Source organism: Malaclemys terrapin, chromosome 5 (assembly GCF_027887155.1).
Source record: "Malaclemys terrapin pileata isolate rMalTer1 chromosome 5, rMalTer1.hap1, whole genome shotgun sequence".
NCBI classification, from domain to species: domain Eukaryota; kingdom Metazoa; phylum Chordata; order Testudines; family Emydidae; genus Malaclemys; species Malaclemys terrapin.
The window spans coordinates 69,499,159-69,512,995 of record NC_071509.1 but is presented as its reverse complement, the minus strand read 5'-3'; the positions used below and the strand labels follow the sequence as shown (position 1 = coordinate 69,512,995).

Sequence of the window (13,837 nt, the reverse complement as noted above, 5' to 3'; positions counted from 1 at the left end):
GCTCAACCAGGAGTTATGGGTTTGATGCAGAAAGTACTTGGTGAAGTTCTATGGCCTGTGTTGTGCAACAAATCAGACTAGATGATCCCTTCTTAAAATCTATTAATCAAAATCCTTTTTGAAGTCAATGGGAACCTTTCCATTGACTTCAATGAGCTTTGGATCAGGCCTGAACCCTCTATTGATATGTAGCAGGCACATTTTAAAAAAATAAACACACAGAATTTCTGTTCCCAAAATTCACTAAGTTATGAAAACAACCATTGAATATGGTTATGATGTTTACAGAGGGAAAGTATGGGAGCTCTTTAAGGCTAGATCCTTTACAATAGATTATGCAGGTTTACTTTTGGCTGCTCACTGATGACAGATTTATGCCTCTTGCTAAATGATATATGTGAAGATTGTTATTGTTATGAAGTTGAGTACCAGATTTCTATGTAATATGATAATGTGAGTTAAAATATGGCAGAGAGTGACATGTGCTGACCTTATCTTGCCCTTATATGTAAAGCCTTTGTCCTGCTGACAATGAGAATTATCTGCTGAATGAAAAATAAAGTAACAAAAGTGCCAAGATACAAGCTGTATTGAGGGGAGTACAGTAAAATAAAGAACATGAAAATGCTTTCTGTTAACAAACAGGAAGGTAAAATTTTTGTGATTCCCCACTTTGCCTGGGCTAACATACCAGGGATGATTCTTGGGATCTTATTTATTACTTTTGTAAAACCACAGATGTGCACGGCACCTTACAAAAGTAAAATGGGGTCCCAAACCCTGTTTACAATCTAATGTTTGATCTTGCAAAATACTTACTAGAGGTGGGCTAAATCTTAGGGGTTAAGCTGGAGGGGGCCAACCCTGAATATTGATTATTTATAGCTTGGAAGGATAAATTTTTTTTTATTGGGAAAATGTCAGTAAAAGCCAATTGCAACCACACACACTCCATCAATAAGAACAGAAATTTGCAGATGGCAAAGTAAGAAAAATGCTGCTTGAGAACTTTAGAGTTTGATTTAAAGATATTCATGTTGTATATTTTGATATGTAGTGTTGAAAACTTGTGTTTTAACGGTTATAAAGATTTAACATTTTGAATCTAAATGTCTACTGCCATCAAATAATTACACTGGTCTACATTTTTTGAGAAGTCTTCTGCTTCAGAGATAAAATGTGCTATTTATTATGTATTTTGATGTACTGAATTCAAATATGACAATTAAAACAACTGATTGGCTACTGTTTCTAAGATATTTAAGTTTTTACATTTTATGTCTATGTATATTGTGAAGATAGTAGAGTTTTAATCATAAATTGTAAACCTAGGTCTTTTTATGTGTTTATGGTTGCTTTACATGATAATATTTCACCTGTCCTGTTTATGTAACACTTTAAAAATCAGCAAAAGGGTTATATAAATAAAATGTATTATGAAACCAAAGGCAAAAAACTATTATGTACATAGTTTAGTCCTCTTTAGTGTCTACTCGGCGCTTCTTGGCTTGTTTCTTGTATTCATTAAATGGAGCATCTCTTGTCACTGTCCAGCAATAGTCTGCAAGCATTGATGGGCTCCATTTGCCCTGATAGCGTTTCTCCATTGTTGCAATGTCCTGGTGAAATCGCTCGCCATGCTCGTCGCTCACTGCTCCACAGTTCGGTGGAAAAAAATCTAAATGAGAGTGCAAAAAATGTATCTTTAGTGACATGTTGCAACCAAGGCTTTTGTATGCCTTGAGGAGGTTTTCCACCAACAACCTGTAGTTGTCTGCCTTGTTGTTTCCAAGAAAATTTATTGCCACTAACTGGAAGGCTTTCCATGCCGTCTTTTCCTTGCCACGCAGTGCATGGTCAAATGAATTATCTCGAAGAAGTTCACGAATCTGAGGACCAACAAAAACACCTTCTTTTATCTTAGCTTCACTTAACCTTGGAAATTTTCCACGGAGGTACTTGAAAGCTGCTTGTGTTTTGTCAATGGCCTTGACAAAGTTCTTCATCAGAGCCAGCTTGATGTGTAAGGGTGGTAACAAAATCTTCCTTGATTCAACAAGTGGTGGATGCTGAACACTTTTCCTCCCAGGCTCCAATGACTGTCGGAGTGGCCACTCTTTCTTGATGTAGTGGGAATCTCTTGCACGACTATCCCATTCACAGAGAAAACAGCAGTACTTTGTGTATCCAGTCTGCACACCAAGCAAGAGAGCAACAACCTTCAAATTGCCACAAAGCTGCCACTGATGTTGGTCATAGTTTATGCACCTCAAAAGTTGTTTCATGTTGTCATACGTTTCTTTCATATGGACTGCATGACCAACTGGAATTGATGGCAAAACATTGCCATTATGCAGTAAAACAGCTTTAAGACTCGTCTTCGATCAATCAATGAACCGTCTCCACTCATCTGGATCGTGAATGATGTTGAGGGCTGCCATCACACCATCGATGTTGTTGCAGGCTACAAGATCACCTTCCATGAAGAAGAATGGGACAAGATCCTTTTGACGGTCACGGAACATGGAAACCCTAACATCACCTGCCAGGAGATTCCACTGCTGTAGTCTGGAGCCCAACAGCTCTGCCTTACTCTTGGGTAGTTCCAAATCCCTGACAAGGTCATTCAGTTCACCTTGTGTTATGAGATGTGGTTCAGAGGAGGAGGATGGGAGAAAATGTGGGTTCTGTGACATTGATGGTTCAGGACCAGAAGTTTCATCCTCTTCCTCTTCCTCGTCTGACTCAAGTGAGAATGATTCTGGTGCATCAGGAACCAGCAGTCCTTCTCCGTGGGGTACTGGGTGTATAGCTGATGGAATGTTTGGATAATGCACAGTCCACTTTTTCTTCTTTGACACACCTTTCCCAACTGGAGGCACCATGCAGAAGTAACAATTGCTGGTATGATCTGTTGGCTCTCTCCAAATCATTGGCACTGCAAAAGTATAGATTTCCTTTTCCTGTTCAACCACTGGCGAAGATTTGTTGCACAAGTGTTGCAGCATATGTGTGGGGCCCACCTCTTGTCCTGATCTCCAATTGTGCAGCCAAAATAAAGGTGATAGGCTTTCTTAACCATGATGGTTATACTGCGCTTTTGTGATGCAAAAGTCACTTCACCACAAACATAGCAGAAGTTATCTGCACTGTTCACACAAGTAAGAGGCATCTCTGCTCACTTTGGCTAAAGAGAAATGTGTCACTTTGCAAAATCAAACACTGACAAATAAGAGAGCACGACACTGTATTTCTAGAGCTGATATAGGGCAATTTGTTCAGCAGAGTGATGGAAGGTTCGTTATGATGGCATCATCCATGACTTCTAGGAATAACATGATGCAATTCATATCATGTATGACGCAATACCAGCTTCAGATTGCATCATTCATTGTTTTGCCTAAAAAGCAAGTACTGTCCAAACCCAGTCATAGATTTATTCATAGATCCAGTCAAAGATGTATTTTAGTCATTTCTGGTTTAAATTGAGATCCCTTCCCTTTATAACTCACTTATCCTCTGCCATTCCCAAGTCAAGGGTCGTATATACTGACCCAATAGCATATCTTGAAAACTAGAGCCAATCAACAATTTTAAGCATCATTTTCGTTCTCAGTGACCCAGAATTAGTAAAGTTTGAGTACATTTATTTCAGAAGCATTTTGGCTGTAGAGTAGTGTTATCTGACCTTTCCCCTGTTATCTGAATGTTACCATGAATTCCTGTAACTGTGAACATTTGAATTGATAAAAATTGAAAAAAAATGCTTGAAACTGTTAGATGGAATGTACTGTTTCAATGAGTGTTAATAAGATGTTTTTAAAATACTGAAGTGAATCACTGATTTTAAACTGAAATTCAAAATGGAGTATATTAACTCTGACTTTGAACTCCATCTTTGAAAGGGGACTTGTTTACCACAAAGACTCTAACTCAAACCAGTCAGAACCGGTTTTTCCCGCCAAGTCTAACCCTCAGTGTTCCATCACCTCAGAACTCTTCCCGCCAAAAAGGCTTTATAAGGACTTGTTCAGCGCCTGCGCGGGGCTGTCCATTCCAGCGACAGCTCGTACACGGTCGGGTCTTTGCAGAGCTCCAGAACTGAGATCGAAGAACATCATCTATCCCGCAGTGTGTTTGAGGAAGAGGAGTCCTCTCATCGTCATTTCTATATCTTGCATTTCCTGGTGTCCATCATCCCAGAGGGTCTCCTCGCCAGCGACGAGAAACATCAGTAGTCTGGACTCCCCAGTGTTCCTCCTCAGGGTCTCTAAATCAGTCCAAGAGTTGTAGGTCCTGGGCATCACGCCTGTACATGACATCTGCTGCATCAGAGCAATAGGAGAAAGGTTTCTGTGTTGGGGTATTGTTTATTGTTTTGTAGAATCCCACGGGAGGGTTTATGGGCCTGAGCTCCAAGCTCTTAGAGTCAGTCACTGATTCTCTGTTTTACTGAGTCATGGTTTTGCCGTTTTACTGTGTTATTCTTGTATTTCTCCCCCCCTTTCTTCCCAGTTTTCTGTACCTTTTACCCCTAATACATTTACCTTTATTTGCACCATATTATCTTGTCTTCTCTTTATTTTATTCTATTTCATGGGTAGCTAAATCCACCGGTGACAGACATGGAAGGGAGCCGAGTCTGTGCTTCTGAGAAAAGGGGATTTCCCTGTTACATCTTCCCTCTACCATCTCTCTAGTATTTCCTTTGAAGCGTTACCTTCTTCCCCTTGGGGTAACAAAATCCAGAATTCTGCACAACTGTGAAAATTTTAAATTGATAAAAATAGAAAAAGATGCTTAAAAATAAACATTGATATTATCCATTCAAATTATGAAAATATCAACACTGAATTCTGCCAAGCCTACATATTTAGCATGGAGGCCATTTGACACCACACTATACCAAAATAAATGCCTGGTATTTGGAATTGGGAGGGTGTTAGCTCTCTAATTTAATAAATTTGCACTTTAAAATCAGTCCCTATGTCTGTATTATTTTCCTGCATGTCTTGATCAATAATGCATCTTGTTATTGGAAGTGTGTGCTAAAGTATACTGATTGTTACAACAGAGTATAGTACAGTTACACTGTTGTGCTAATAAGGGAGAAAGAGGAACGTCAAGAACTTCTTGTTCTTCTATGAGACCTGGAGGAACAAGTTGTAACTCTTGCACCTGTCTTGTTTTCTGTGTATCATCGGTGCTAAACATCTGTTGAGTAAGTCTTGGTATGTTAATCAGGAATTTGGAGGAAATTGTATATCATTTTCACAGTTACTGCATATTATAGGGCTGCTTGTGATATATATCGCTAAGATAAAAATGAGTGAAGAATATACTGTTCAGACATGTATCAAGCTTTGTCAAGCACTTCTCAATATTTGAGGAAGGACCAGTCTTGGTCAGACCATGAGATTAGATGCAAAATACTGTACTATTATAATAATTTAATGCCCCAGAATGTTGCAAACTGCGAAATGGAACTAGTTCTTCAATTTAAAATGGATTAGACAGTTCAGGAGCTATAGTAAAACTAAAACCAACAAATTTTTGCTGTCTAAGGTGTCTAAACTCCATTCTTAAACATTTACTACTGGATGCAGTGCTTATTGCAATGACTTCAATGGGACTAATCATAGTCGCTAGCACTACACTCAGTAGGTAGTAAGCTCCCAATACTGCAAAGATTGTATACATTTAGCTTTATGCAATGCGAGTAGCTCCACTGACGTCAGTCAGACTAGTCACAGTGCATAACATGAAGAATGTGAGTAAATTTTTGCAGGATTAGAGCCCAAGTGGTTGCACATGACTTGAATGGTATTACTCACTGAAGTACAGTGTTTGTAACTGCCTTTAATAGAATGAACAGTAATAAACTATATTTGGTACTGAGTGTTGGCAGAATTATCTCGTAATTTGCACAAACTGGCATATAAACCAGAAAAAAGTGGGTAATATTATTATTATGGTTCCCCAACACTGAAATACCAAGAGGTGGGAAATTAAACTCAGACCTCCTTTAATAAAATATTTTAAAAATATTTTTCTACATGGCCGGGGGCACATTTCACACCTCTTTGGCTGGGTGCCATTGCCCTCTTTCTCTTAACATAGTCCTTATAAATCTAGGTTTAGTAAAATACATGTATGCAATAAAATAATTTAAAAGTTGTGGGGGTACCTTTTCCCCAGCTAGGTTTTCCTGTACTTTTCTGACAGAATGCTTATTTAAATTGCCTGCCTGCCTTTGCCACTATTACTGTATACTGAACATTTATTCCAGTAGCTAGTTCTACTGCTTACCCAACTACTTCCCTATGTCATGCACCATTCACTGACGCAAATTCTCATATTTGTCATCCAAAAAAGTATTAAGAAAAGTCATAGCGATTATGGGATTAAAGATCATCTATTTCCTGTTACAGCCATGCCCAACATACTGCTCAGGAATAAGGATGACTCAGACTGACGTTCTTCCTGTGTGGCCAATGCTGTCAGTCAAATACTATGAGGACTAAAAATAAATGATCCTTTCCCCACTCCACTTCTCAAACTGACAATGTAATGAAACCAAACTTAAATATTTTCTTCTAAAGGGGAAAAAAGATGAAAATTATCTGCAGAATCATCAGCTGCTTTATATTTAGGTTTCATCCCTACATGCATGTGAGTAGATGAAGACATGGAGCCAAATTCTGCTATTTGCATTAGTTTAAACATGGGATAAATCTAGTGATTTCAATAGAGTTACTCCAGATTTACACTACCTTAACTAAGTAGAATTTGACTTAATCTGTTACAGTTACAAAACTATTCCAGCACAAGATTATTACTGTGAAGAGTTGCAGTACAGGTAGAATAAATTTGGAAGTTAAAGCTTTATGCTTACATTTTACTATTTTGTAAAGTAAGTAAGGGACATGACGGCATCTTTTATCTTTAGATCTCAAATTACTTCATCACTATTCATTAACTAAAGCTTGCAACACTGCTAACAGATTCTCATTTTACAGATTGGGAAACTGCCACTGACTTGTATTATGACTTGAAAAACCTCTTTCTGCCTTATTCAGGCAAAGAATGAATGAATCCTCTTTACTCTCAATTAAGACAGGAAAGTACATAAAAACCCTCATAAGGTGGCAGTTCTGCAAATGCTTAACTTGAAGAATGTGAGTCGTTTCTATTGATCAAATTGGAACTGGTCATATGGTTACAGGTGCTCATGTAAACTGAAATCTTTTGACACCATCTTACTTCTCTTCCTATCCCTTTATGCTTATTTTTTGTGATCACAGCATTTAAAACATGACCAGTACATTCTAATTTGGATCTGTAACTGATCTTGCCTTATGAAAAGTCATCAAAAGTTTGAGTACAGTTTAATTCTCTAGACAGATATATAGATAAACGAGCGCTCATGCAGAGAGTAAAGGGGCTTCATACAGGGAGACAAGGCCAGCAGTCAGTATTCTGGTGTTTGGCTGGGAGACAGCAGGAGTCTCATTCTGTTGTTGGTTGTAGCAGTATCAGAAGTGAAGATAGAAGTGGGGTGAGAAAGAAAAGACAGGTACGAAAAGGACTAGACTTATCTTTAGTGCTCAGGGTTAATATACAGTAACTGTATTCTTCCTTTATACTTCCAGACACAGGTGGCAAGATATGGTTGTATTTCATGATGGCTGATGTATGTGTCATTGTGTTATACTACACAGAGAACAGACAGGGCTAGATTTAATTGACTTGAATTGGCTAAAGAAATCACAGCACTGGTTTTTAATTGATTGTACAGATGCCTCAGGTTAACTATGGCCCTTCTGAGAAAGGTCACACACAGTCACCACTGAATGAAGTAACAGAAACCTTAGTTTCCATTTTGTAAATGGAGGCTTATGGAAATTACTGCAAACCAAATTAGAGAACTACTGTAGTATCTCTACTGGCTCCCAAAACTGTGGAGAATCTGACCTATCCAACCATTAATATGTAGCACAGGAACTTTATTCTTTTGTATTTTTGAAGAGATGTACTCATTCTGACACATGGAATAATTACCTTAACAGTGCCCTTACTGTGGAGAAATATATAGCCAAAGTGATTGAACAGTGTTCTCACTTTTGTATAGTAGAAGCAAAACATACCTGTTACATCCCTTCTCAGTGATGTGAGCTTTACACCTCAAACCAAACCTTAGGCCCTGCTCTTTTTCGAGTGTAACCAAACTACAGACAAATAAAGCATGAGTGACTATTTCCTCCTTACTAGAGTCTGGTGTCTCCCCTATCAGGCTGCCACCCTTTATATCTAGCATCCTAACCTAATTGGTTATCAAACATAGTTACCGCATCTTCTCACTCCTTAACATTTCCTTTTCTGCTTCCACAGCCATGGCTAGGTGATGAGGGAACTACAGGTTGGACTGGGGCCTCATGAGACCCGTAAGGGTAGTGTAACAATCAAGACACCAAATATATACACCTATACAGAATACCTCCCCACCTAGCCACCACATATATAATTCCTGCAAAATGTGATCGTAATCCTATCCATAGATAATGCCACTTTGAATGTCTATGTAGAAACAAGTACACATTTTTCTACTGGGATATAACAATTGTGCACTAATCACCAACATCAAAGTACGTATAGGAAGACAGCATGGTTCAGAAAGAAGAGGATAGGCTGGAAGTTGGGAAATTTGTATTATGTTCAAATCTCTGACAATGATTTGCTGTGCGACTTTGGGCAAATCACTTAGCCCCTCTGAACTTCAGTTTCTGCATCAATGAAATAGAACAATGAGGCTTACCCGCCTTGTAATGCACTTAGAAATGTAAGGAAGAAAACTACTGTATAAGTGGTAAGTACTGCATTATTAGATAATGATGCTGTGCCCCAGGAAAGTATATGATTTAGAATACCTTTTGCTTTGTGTATTTGTATGTTGACTTGTGTACCCAATTAACATTTCCCCCATTTAAACCTCTTGCATGTACATATCAGAGCTAAGACACTCACTTCATTTGCACCTTATAGCCTTGGACCCAATTTGCTCATCATCACAGCACATCAGTATAAGTCCAATATAGCTCCAGTGACTCCAGGTGTCTAGAGTAACTTCCCTTGGATAGTTTGTCATGTCAACAAAGTATTACTGAATTTAATTGGCTGTGCGGAAGCTATCCATGCTCTTTCAGCATACAGTATGTCTGAGAAGGGACTGAAAGCTGCGAGTAGAGCAAACAAACAAAATCAGAACAAGACTGAAATACTTATGAAGCAATAGATCACCTGTAGGCAATCCCATTAAATACTAGTCATTGCAATTAAGTATTATTAATCTTACATTTGTCCCTTGGGAGACATCCCAAATAAATAGTTTCTTGATTAACAGTATTACAGTAATATTGTGACAAATAGGGAAATCTTCTGTAATATCTTGGCTGAACTTTATTGAATTAAATTTAATGTGTTTGGACTCCATTATATTAAATGAATGGTGTGTATATCCTTGTGCACCAGGGATTGTATAAATTTCCATGGGAAAGGTAAATACAGTTCTCCCAAGAACTCAGAGGAGTGGGGGGTGATTAGTCAAAGTCATTCAAGTTGTAACACCTCCCGAGAACCACCACCCCCTAGAGAGGTTCACACATACTGCTTTAAGCTGGATTCTCCAGGGACCAACAGACAATGAAAAGATTTTTGGTTAAATAGCCTGGTTGTAAACTGATTCAGGGTCTTCTTTCTGATCCAGCAAATGGAGGACCCCAATCCTTAGGGAAAGATTGGAAGGACTTTGGCTTACTGAGGCCCCATAAGGCTGTGTTCCTATTGTGATGTATGTAATGATACTCTAGGAAACCCCCTGGCTGGGGTTTGAAGAACTGTTCACCTGCCAGAGTCCATTAAAAAGTGTTGGAGTGATTTCTAGTAGGCATACTGGCATGCATGTAGCTTCAGTTATGGTTTTTAGTATGTTTTCTCTGTATTGCATTTACCTTAAGAATAAAATGTCCTTGTTTAAAAAGAACTGTGTGGTAACTTAACTTAAGGAGAGGGATAGCTCAGTGGTTTGAGCATTGGCCTGCTAAAGCCAGGGTTGTGAGTTCAATCCTTGGGGGGGCACTTGGGGATCTGGGGCAAGGTCAGTGCTTGGTCCTGCTGGTGGGGGCTGGATTCAATGACCTTTCAGGGGCCCTTCCAGCTCTATGAGATAGGTATATCTCTATATATTAAACTGTGTAATTACACTCTTAACAGTCTTAGAAGAGAAGGCAAAAAAATCCTGCTTAGTCTAGCCAGGGGAATGAGCAGCCTGGAAATACCCAAGTCAGAAAGAAGAGAGATGCATATTTCCTCCCAAGAGAAGCAGCAGCTGGGGAATAGGAAGCTTAGACTGGGTGCCTTTGCTGGACCACAGAAGGGGAATACAGGTACAGTTGCCCTGAACTATGACAAATACTTCTTGATTAACAGTATTATAACAGTTAAACTTATATAATGCTTTCCATAGATCTACAAAGCACTCTACAAACGTGACTAAATATCATTATACTTATCAGAGAAACTGAGGCATAGAGAGGTGCTGAACCTTGACCAAAGTCAGGTAGCAAATCAACAGCTGTGCAAAGAATGGGACCCAGTTCTTAATGCATGTACAAAGCCTTGTTTATACAGGTGTTCTTGATACATTATTATTATTAAATATTTATATTGTGGTAATGCCCAGAGATCCTGATCAGAATAGGGACCCTGTTTGCTAGATGCTATATATACAAATAGGTAAACTTAGAGTCTCTCTGAAGAGCTTGAAATCTAAAAAAATGAGCAACAGATGAAGGGTGGGGTAGAAAGTGAGAGAACAGTGAGGCACATATACAGATTTTATTCACACACATGCATCTGATATACAAGTTTTGCAATTAGATAAATATTTATCTTCTATCCCCATCTGCCTCACCATCACTGGTTGATTGATTTCTCTTAAATGTCACAGTGAGAAGTTTTGGGAAGTGGAGTACACTGTATTTCAGAGGTGAAATGTTCCAATTTTGGTGAGCCTTATAACTTCCCATCTTTTGATAATGGTTTCAGGAACATTGCTACTAGTATGATTACACATAAAATAAATGTAACTCTTGCAAAGAACTCGCAGAAAACACGCTGTGTAAATCCAAAGTGTTTACACGTAAAATGGCCAAGATACAAAACAAACAACACCCCCTCTCCCCCAGCCAAATAAAGAAATGAATATTCACACAAAAAAACAACAACAACCAAATCTACAATATACAGGAGTTAGAGTTGCCAACCCTCCAGGCTTGTTCTGGAATCTCCAGGAATTAAAGATTAATAATTAATTTAAGATTATGTCGTGTGATGAAATCTCCAGGAATTCGTCCAACCAAAGTTGGCAACCCTAGGTACTAAACAAGGTGTCATATTAAACAAGGGTTACTTGCTAAAAACAGTTCTGTTAATCAACTGTGCTCTAATGTGGTATGATGTTCCATGTGGGCAGACCCCTGAACCCATTTGCAGCCTGTTGAAGCCACCAGGGTTCTGCATGATATAAATTATAGGACGGAGGCCTTAGTTCTCACCAGCAGTTAAGATCTCTGTCTGTTCTACTTTATTAAATTATGAAGAGTAAATCTGAGTGAATAAATAAAACATCCCTATTCCTTATGAATAAGTAATGAAAACTGTAACTAAACAAGCTGTAAAATTCACATTTCGGAACACTTAGGAGGGGATCTATTGTTTGAAATGGCTAAGCTCTTTCTAACACGGATGTTTTGATAAATGTCATATGTCCATGTAAAAAGTAACAGAGGGTCCTGTGGCACCTTTAAGACTAACAGAAGTCTTAAAGGTGCCACAGGACCCTCTGTTACTTTTTACAGATTCAGACTAACACGGCTACCCCTCTGATATATGTCCAGGTAGTTGAACTAGTCTTTCGACTTTTTTTTCTTCTTTAATGGTATATGTGAAAGGGTTTGGATCAGATCTTTTATTATTTGCCTCTGTTATCAGCCTCCTGACTTCACAGCAAATATTCTAAAAGCCCTCTTAATCCCCTTAAATAACTATATCCCATAAATTACTTTGACATGGGGCAGGGAAGTTGTCATGGGTTTTGCTTAGTCTAACAATATGGTGGCAGTATTAAAAAATGATAGCACATCACAAATATTAACCCTTATGAGCTCATTTGTCTCTTGAGCTCATTTCAGGAAAGTTGTCTGAATTATTTTAATAAAAGAAAAAGAAGAAAATTATAGGCGCATTCAGCCCTATGATATGATAGTTCTTTATGAAATATGTTGCATTTCAAAATCCAGCTAGTTGTATATGTTTCTCCATAACTGCAAAATAAAGCTAATTTCTAAGATTTGAATGCTAAAATGCCAAAAGCTATTTTAATTTTAGAAAATAAAGCATTATGTTGGCATGGAAAGCTTCCAAATCTCAATAAGGCCAAGGAAGCAGCTTGCTTCCTGAGTGGATGTAAAATAGAGGTTATCTCCAGAAAAAGGAAGTGAAATAAAACTTGTCAGCTGGGGGCAGTTCATAGTATTTTCAGGATCAATTAATATCCAACTTAGGTGAAATTAATATTTTATTAAATTATTATTAAATTAATAAAATATATAACCAGAAAAGAAATAAAACCAATGCAAAGAACAAATAATATCGGAAGTGTCAAGCATATCAAAAGAGAAAACCATGCAGGTTTGAGCTCATTTATAGCAGTGAAACTCTGGTTAGGTAGACTAGAGATGGGAGGTGCCAGGAGCCAGTTGCAGTTCCACCAGTTTGGAGACATCCAGCCTTGTCACAAGGTAGAGCTGCACAGAAACAGCTCTACATTACACCACTATTGTAAGCTCCAATTCTCCACCAGGACATAGCTCCCATCTGCTCCCCCCTTCTACTCCTTGTTGCCCTGCCCCTGGAATTCCCCCAGCATGCCTATTTCCTCCCCTTACATGGCACAGGGTGGCCTTAGAAGACCAGAGAATCTGGCCACTACAGTTCAACTAAATTATGACTGATTTACATTGGTTTAGATGAGAGCAGAATCTGTCCCTGTGTATAGGTGAGAGCTTAGACCCCAGTCTTACAAACATTTATGCATGTCACTTCACCCAGATAAATAGCCTCATAACGTTCAATGGGGTTACTCATGTAAGTAAAGTTACACACGTGTTTCTTTGCGGGATCAGCATCTTAGTGTATATAAACAAATTCAGTTACACTTTTGTAAATCTGGACCAATTCTATTGAAATTAACACCAATGTAATTGAGAACCAAATTTGGCCCACTGTACACAAGCAGCCAATACAACTGTCTAATCAATTGAATGCAAAGAAGAAAAATGTCAAAGCAAAAATATTTGTCTAGATATGAACATGAATTTAGGAGACACATTATTTGGAAACAGGGTGGACACACTAAGCCACAGAACCGTGCTGCTTAGACTTATAAAAAACAACAAAACAAAACAAACAACCCTCCAGACCATTTAATAAATATTGACTAGTTAGCATGTGACATTTTCTGTACAATTATTTCTTTTGTGTTTGTGCTGACATTGCTTCCTCCCTCCAGGAGCCACAAAACATGTGTGGTACTGTCAGGACAAGGCACAGTGCTGCTTTCATCTTGCCTAATCAGAGTGAACTTAAAGTCATGACCTAGAAAGAACTTACTGTCTGTAGGCAACAGATAATTTAGCTTGGTTCAATCGCTGGCTTATGTTGTTAGGGAAAAGAGAACTTGTTTGCTAGCATTTGCTAAATAATATGATTTCTCATGCTG

General features: G+C 38.4%; 1 long non-coding RNA gene across 3 annotated transcripts in view; it reads left to right on the top strand.

Annotated features, from left to right (window-relative positions):
* The window catches only part of LOC128837874 (uncharacterized), a 98,243-nt gene that overhangs the window by 23,312 nt on the left and 61,094 nt on the right, over positions 1-13,837 (top strand). Inside the window, exon 4 of one of the 3 annotated variants that reach the window (XR_008445047.1) lies at positions 3,995-4,563. The exons of the other annotated variants lie outside the window; for them this stretch is intronic. This is a non-coding gene — a long non-coding RNA (uncharacterized LOC128837874). Of the gene's footprint in view, positions 1-3,994; positions 4,564-13,837 lie in introns of those variants that run through there. 3 annotated transcript variants of the gene reach the window in all.